The sequence below is a fragment of the Mercurialis annua genome, linkage group LG5 (genome assembly GCF_937616625.2).
Source record: "Mercurialis annua linkage group LG5, ddMerAnnu1.2, whole genome shotgun sequence".
Taxonomy (NCBI): Eukaryota; Viridiplantae; Streptophyta; class Magnoliopsida; order Malpighiales; family Euphorbiaceae; genus Mercurialis; species Mercurialis annua.
The window spans coordinates 40,269,379-40,275,113 of record NC_065574.1 but is presented as its reverse complement, the minus strand read 5'-3'; the positions used below and the strand labels follow the sequence as shown (position 1 = coordinate 40,275,113).

At 27.0% G+C, this 5,735-nt stretch overlaps 1 long non-coding RNA gene across 1 annotated transcript; it reads left to right on the top strand.

The window, feature by feature from the left end:
• Nucleotides 1-907: 907 nt before the first annotated feature.
• Nucleotides 908-3,770, top strand: LOC130015456 (uncharacterized). Its single transcript, XR_008790654.1, has 3 exons — nucleotides 908-1,134; nucleotides 2,797-2,883; nucleotides 3,492-3,770. It is a non-coding gene; the product is annotated as an uncharacterized LOC130015456 (long non-coding RNA).
• Nucleotides 3,771-5,735: the final 1,965 nt, after the last annotated feature.

Genomic DNA, 5,735 nt, shown 5'->3' with positions numbered 1-5,735 from the left:
TCAAAGATAAAATTAAAAAGGGGTATTGGATTGATAAAATAGGTAAATAACATATCAGAGCTTCTATTCATGTAGTTGGAAAAACTTGCCGAGTTTTTGCTATTGAATATTCGTCATATTGAATTATTTTTCATCGCACTTCATTCATAATTACTTGTAGACATGTATAGATACTTGTTTAACAATATGTTTAGTTTATTCTCATATATTATTATAAGTTTATTATAGCATTTTTTTTTTATTTTTACAGATCTCATGACGACACGTCTGTTAAATTGATACCAAAAAAGCTGAGGTTGTATTTTTTGGGTTAATTACATATAAAATCACCACCTTTACACGAAATTGCAAAAATAACACGACCTTTAAAACGTGGCAATTCAGGGCACCACCTTTCATTTCTTTTCAAAAATAACACGGGCACATTTTTAGTGGCATTTTTGCTGACGTGGCGTGACACGTGGCACTCACATCGGGTGTCCAAGTCAGCAAAATTTTATCAAAAAACGTGCACATGTTGTTTTTGAAAAGAAATGAAAGGTAATGCCCTGAATTGACACGTTTTAAAGATCATGTTATTTTTGAAAATTCGTGTAAAGGTGGTGATTCACTACAACAATATGTATTTTTTGTGGCAATTTTTTAGTGGAAAATTATTTTTTGCCACTAAATTAATTAAATTTTAAAACTTTTGTGGTGAGATTAAATTATGCCACTAGACTCCGTGCAATAATGGAATAATTATAAAGTGCCACTGTTATCTTTGCATTAGTGACAATATTACGTTATTTGCCATTAAATTAGAAATATTTTAGGCGCTAAGTAGATTTTTTGGCACTAAATAATTGATGAAGGGCGGGAGTTACAATAAAAAATGAAAAATTCTATTGAGCAGTTTCATTATCTCTCTAATTGTATGATAAGTTGGACTCTTTGTAAAACAAAACACTGAAACCTAAACAAAATATATCCACGATTCCAAACCAACGATTCTAAAAAATTTGACAATTTCCTAATTCAGCAAAGACGAAACATTTCGAATTCGTTGTTGATTTACATTGGAGGCTCTTCTCTCTTAGCTATTCTCATCAATTGTTTCGCTTGCAGTGTTGCTCCTGTTGTCAATTTCAATAGGTATGTAATGATGTAGGTGTCCTTCAATTTTTACTCAAGAACACGTATGAACTTGAATGGTTTCCTTTTTTATTGTGGTGTAAGGAAATTTGGGTATCTGACATCAAAGAGTATAATTATAAAATTATAACTACAGAATTTTAATTACGCAATTTGGGTATTTAATGGGTATTCTTTGTGATGTAGTGAACTTTGTGCATTTGACATAAAATTTAATTCTAAAATTTCTAAAATTTTCAAAAGCATCTTCAATTTTCATGAGACCTCTTTGCGGCTCTGTATTTCATTTTCATAGGCTGAAATTCTCTTTGTGAAAAAGTGCAATAGGATGATATAGTGCATGTTTGAATTAAGTAAATTACAATTGTATCTATAATCCTGGAAAATGTCTTTAATCATATTTATATTTATATATATAGATAAATAGAAAATATAGGTTAGCTATATCATTACTTTCTTGGGTCCTCTCCACAGTTTGTGGATTTACATGTTGAATGTTAAATCAATTGTTCATATTATATTTTAAAATTGGATTCAATTCCTTGTTAACTATATTCAAGTAGTACTTTGATATTAAATTGACAATTTAACTGTATCTAAGGAGTATAAAATTGTTGATTTGTTTAATTGGAGAATAAATGTATTATGTAGAGTATAAATTAGACTTATGATTGGGGATTATATGCAATTGATTTTTATTTTAAATTTAGTTCAGGGTTCACATGGTTTATATTATTGCTATGTTTAAAGTTTGGATTGTCATTGTTTATGATTGGATCAATTATCAATTTTTGTAAGAGAATAGTGTACTTCTTTATAATTATTAATTAATTTTAAAAAAATTAAGAATTGATTAGCGGATAATTTAAGTAATGCAGGTTGTAGTATTGCTAAGGTTAGAAGTTTTACATGTGTGTGTTTATGTTTATTATGTTTTCATTTTTAAAGTTTAATGGGTTTTGATAAAAAAATAAATGGGTTAACTCATTACAGAAAAATACAGAATGCAGAGATTCTGTAATATATATATATATATATATATATATATATGCTTAATAACTATTAGATGAATTTTTCTATAGTCAAAATCTTTCCCCAAAAGTTCATCTATTTCTGCTATATCTATATACTTTGACCTCATGTATCTCAATTTTTGACATGCATTATTATTTTTGATTCTTACAAACTATTATGCTTGTTTTGAAATGGAAGCTGGCCTACTTTTGTATATGAGATTGTAAAGACACAAACTTATAATTTTTCATTTTCATTTTATTGTGTTACTTCCATATCCCATTGCAGGGGAAGTCTTTCGGTGATAATATGTTTCTTACATTATTTTTTATTGGCCAGCCTAAACAACAATATTTATGTACTTAAAATGCAAGACTGTATATATATGTGGAGCTTATAATGGGTTGCAAACGAATTCCAAATTCTTGTCTTTCATTGTTTACTTTTCTTTTTAAAATTTTCAGTAATGCTACTTAATTTGGAAAAAATCATTGGCAATTTTTAGGCTGTAGTTACCATATCCCTTTCCTCTATTTTATCGTTGGACCACTTTTTTTTCTTCAGAAATTAGTGAGACTCAGATGTTTAGATTGCAACTATTCTTTGTTTGCTTTTTTTTCTTTCATTGAATTCCTTCATTTTTTACAGGATTCAAGGCTTCAATTAGAGTTGAGATCATTTAAAATCTGCTCGTTGGAATATATTTTCTTGCTAACAAGTTTTGAGGTAGTGCAGGTATGTAATCTACTGTTTTAAAACTCTCATATATTTAAAAAAAATTATGAACTGCTGCAAAATTAATTAGTCTATATCTAATCAGCTGCAAAATTGTATGTCTACAGTAAATTTCAATAGGTGATAATTTATGTAGCAAAATCTGAATTAGTGTTCTATGTAGCATGCAACTCTTGAAATCACATGCAATGGGTTAGAATAGTTGATGAAAATATTGTCAATTAATACAAGAAAGAATATTGTCACTTCTTGAAGTTCGGTTAAATCTATTGTTTTTCCATGAATTTAAATTACTTTTCATTTTTTGTTAACATTTTAGTACATTTTTTTGTTTCAGATCAATTTGTCTTCCTTTAGAGACGTTATTAACTGGAAACTTGTTAGATGACATGGTTACAAATTTAATTTAACTAACCAAAGATTATGGTGACGTATGGTATAATTCACATTTTATATACTTTTCTAGGTAAGTTGTTTTTATAAAATGCTCATGTCATTTATTGCTTTGAGACCTTTAGCTTGGTTCTATATGTGTTATCTGTAATGCTTGGTTAGGATCTTTAATCTATTATTGCTAGTGGATAATTTTTTGGAGATTTATTTTATAGGTTGCGCCTCTTCAGTTCTTGCATTCACTCCTTGCTTTTCTTGGCGAGTTTATTACCAGTGTTACATAGTCTCAAATCATCTCGGGATACTAGTCCATCATCAATGCCATCTTGGAACTAAAGCACCTGTTAAAGGTTTTGGTAGATTTTGCATCAAACTTCAGATATTCTTTCAACAAGAGTAGAAGTAGTTGTTCTTTTTATTTAATTTGTCATATGAATCAGTTGTTTTTATTTGGTAATACAAATTATAGCTCATTCTCTATAGCTCATTGGGAAGGATTAATGTATAGTGAATTTTAGTTTTGTTGGAATATAGTAAGTACGATAGAATTATTAGTCAATGATGATTATAAATTTCTTGTAAAGTCAGATGTATTTTTTGAATTCTTTTCAAAATATTAGATTGGAATCAAAAGTTATTTAATGTATGTATTTAATGGTATATAAATATTTGTCAATAAATGTTCTCATAAGTTTGTTATAATTATTTGCCACTAAAGTGATAACAAATTAATTTAGTGTCAAGAGAAGTATGCAGCAAAGTTTATAAATTTAGTGACACCATTAAAAATTATGCCACAAAAAAATTATATTTTATGATAAAATTATATTGCCACTATATGTTAGTGACAAATACCGTTTTGCCACTAAAACATTTTATTAGTGGCAAATCCTGAGTTGCCACTAAAATGTTTGATTAGTGGTAAAACCGTTTTGCCACTAAAACGTTTTGTTACTGGCAAGAGTATATTTTGCCACTAAAATGTTTTATTAGTGGCAAAAGAAAAATTTTCAACTAAGACCTTTAGTGACTCATTTTCAGTGGCAAACCAGTGGCAAAATACATTTTTGCCACTAATGGTTTTAGTGGCAATATTTTAGCATTTCGTGGCAAAAAATTTTGCCACAAAAACTCAAATTTGTTGTAGTGATTTTATATGTAATTAACCCTATTTTTTTTAATTTAATCATAGTAGCAATAAAGTATTTTTAACATTCAGTTCTAAAACGGACTATGATGTGAAAGTTTAACTATTAATTATTAAGTTTCTTTATATTTTTCATCTTCATAATTTATGAATATAAAGTATATATAATGCTTTTTATTTTCATTTTTTTGTTTGCACCGACTTTGTTATGCCATTGATTTTTAGATTAATTGTTATTGAGTTTCATGACCTTCCAACTTTCTATATCGACTTATCCTACATTTTAATTTTGCATCTTGATAAGTTATAAATATAACTTATGAGCAACTCTTTTTGTTTTTTTATTATAATTGCTCATGCACTTTGTGTACGTGGTTATTTTTATAATTTTCTAAAATCATTAAAATAGTTGAATTCTATAAATATATGTTGGAGTATGATTGTAACAAGCTATAGTTATATGATGAAATGTATAAAAATAACATTATAGTTATAACTTGCATTGCTTTGTTTGTAAAGGATGCATATCATTTCTTTTTATGCACTTTTCTTACATCTATTATAATCGCGAAAGAAACTCACGAAAACAGAAAAGTTCATTGCAACATAGAAGGGATTCTAACTAAATTTAACATATTTTATTATTTTATTTCACCCCTAAAAGAGAAGTATATTTGTATAAGTGTATGAAATCTTTAATTAATGATTATTATACTTATAAAAGGATAATTCATTTAATTACTATTATATATTTGCATAAATATTTTAATTATATTGACTAGTCTCATAAAAAAGTATTATAGTTTAAATATGCTTAGCTATATAGAATTAAATTTTAATTTTATTATTAAGATAAAATCAAATATTTAAAGAGAAGTCAAGTTATGTCTTTTGTGCAATATAATATATTAAAATTTAATATTTTTTTATAATATTTTGCACAAATGTCCATTTGAAAAGAGTTTAATTTCTTTCAATAATATTAATTCATATAAAGAGAGCTTATATTATTTATTATCTCTTTTAAATCTTCTTTATTACAATCACATAAAGTTTTAGATTCATATTGAACAATTTCTTATTAAAAAAAATTAATATAAATTAATTTTATCCGCGCAAAACGCAGGTTTCGACCTAGTTTTAATATATCAAAAGGCTATATGAATATATATTATATGTTTGAAAGTAGTATATGTTGGTGGGTCCCTCCACATGTGGGCCCACATTTAGTTAAAAAAAAGTAATTACTTGGAGTAGCCTCCAAGTAAATTGACTTGGACTAGGCTCCAAGTAAAATTACTTGGAGACTACT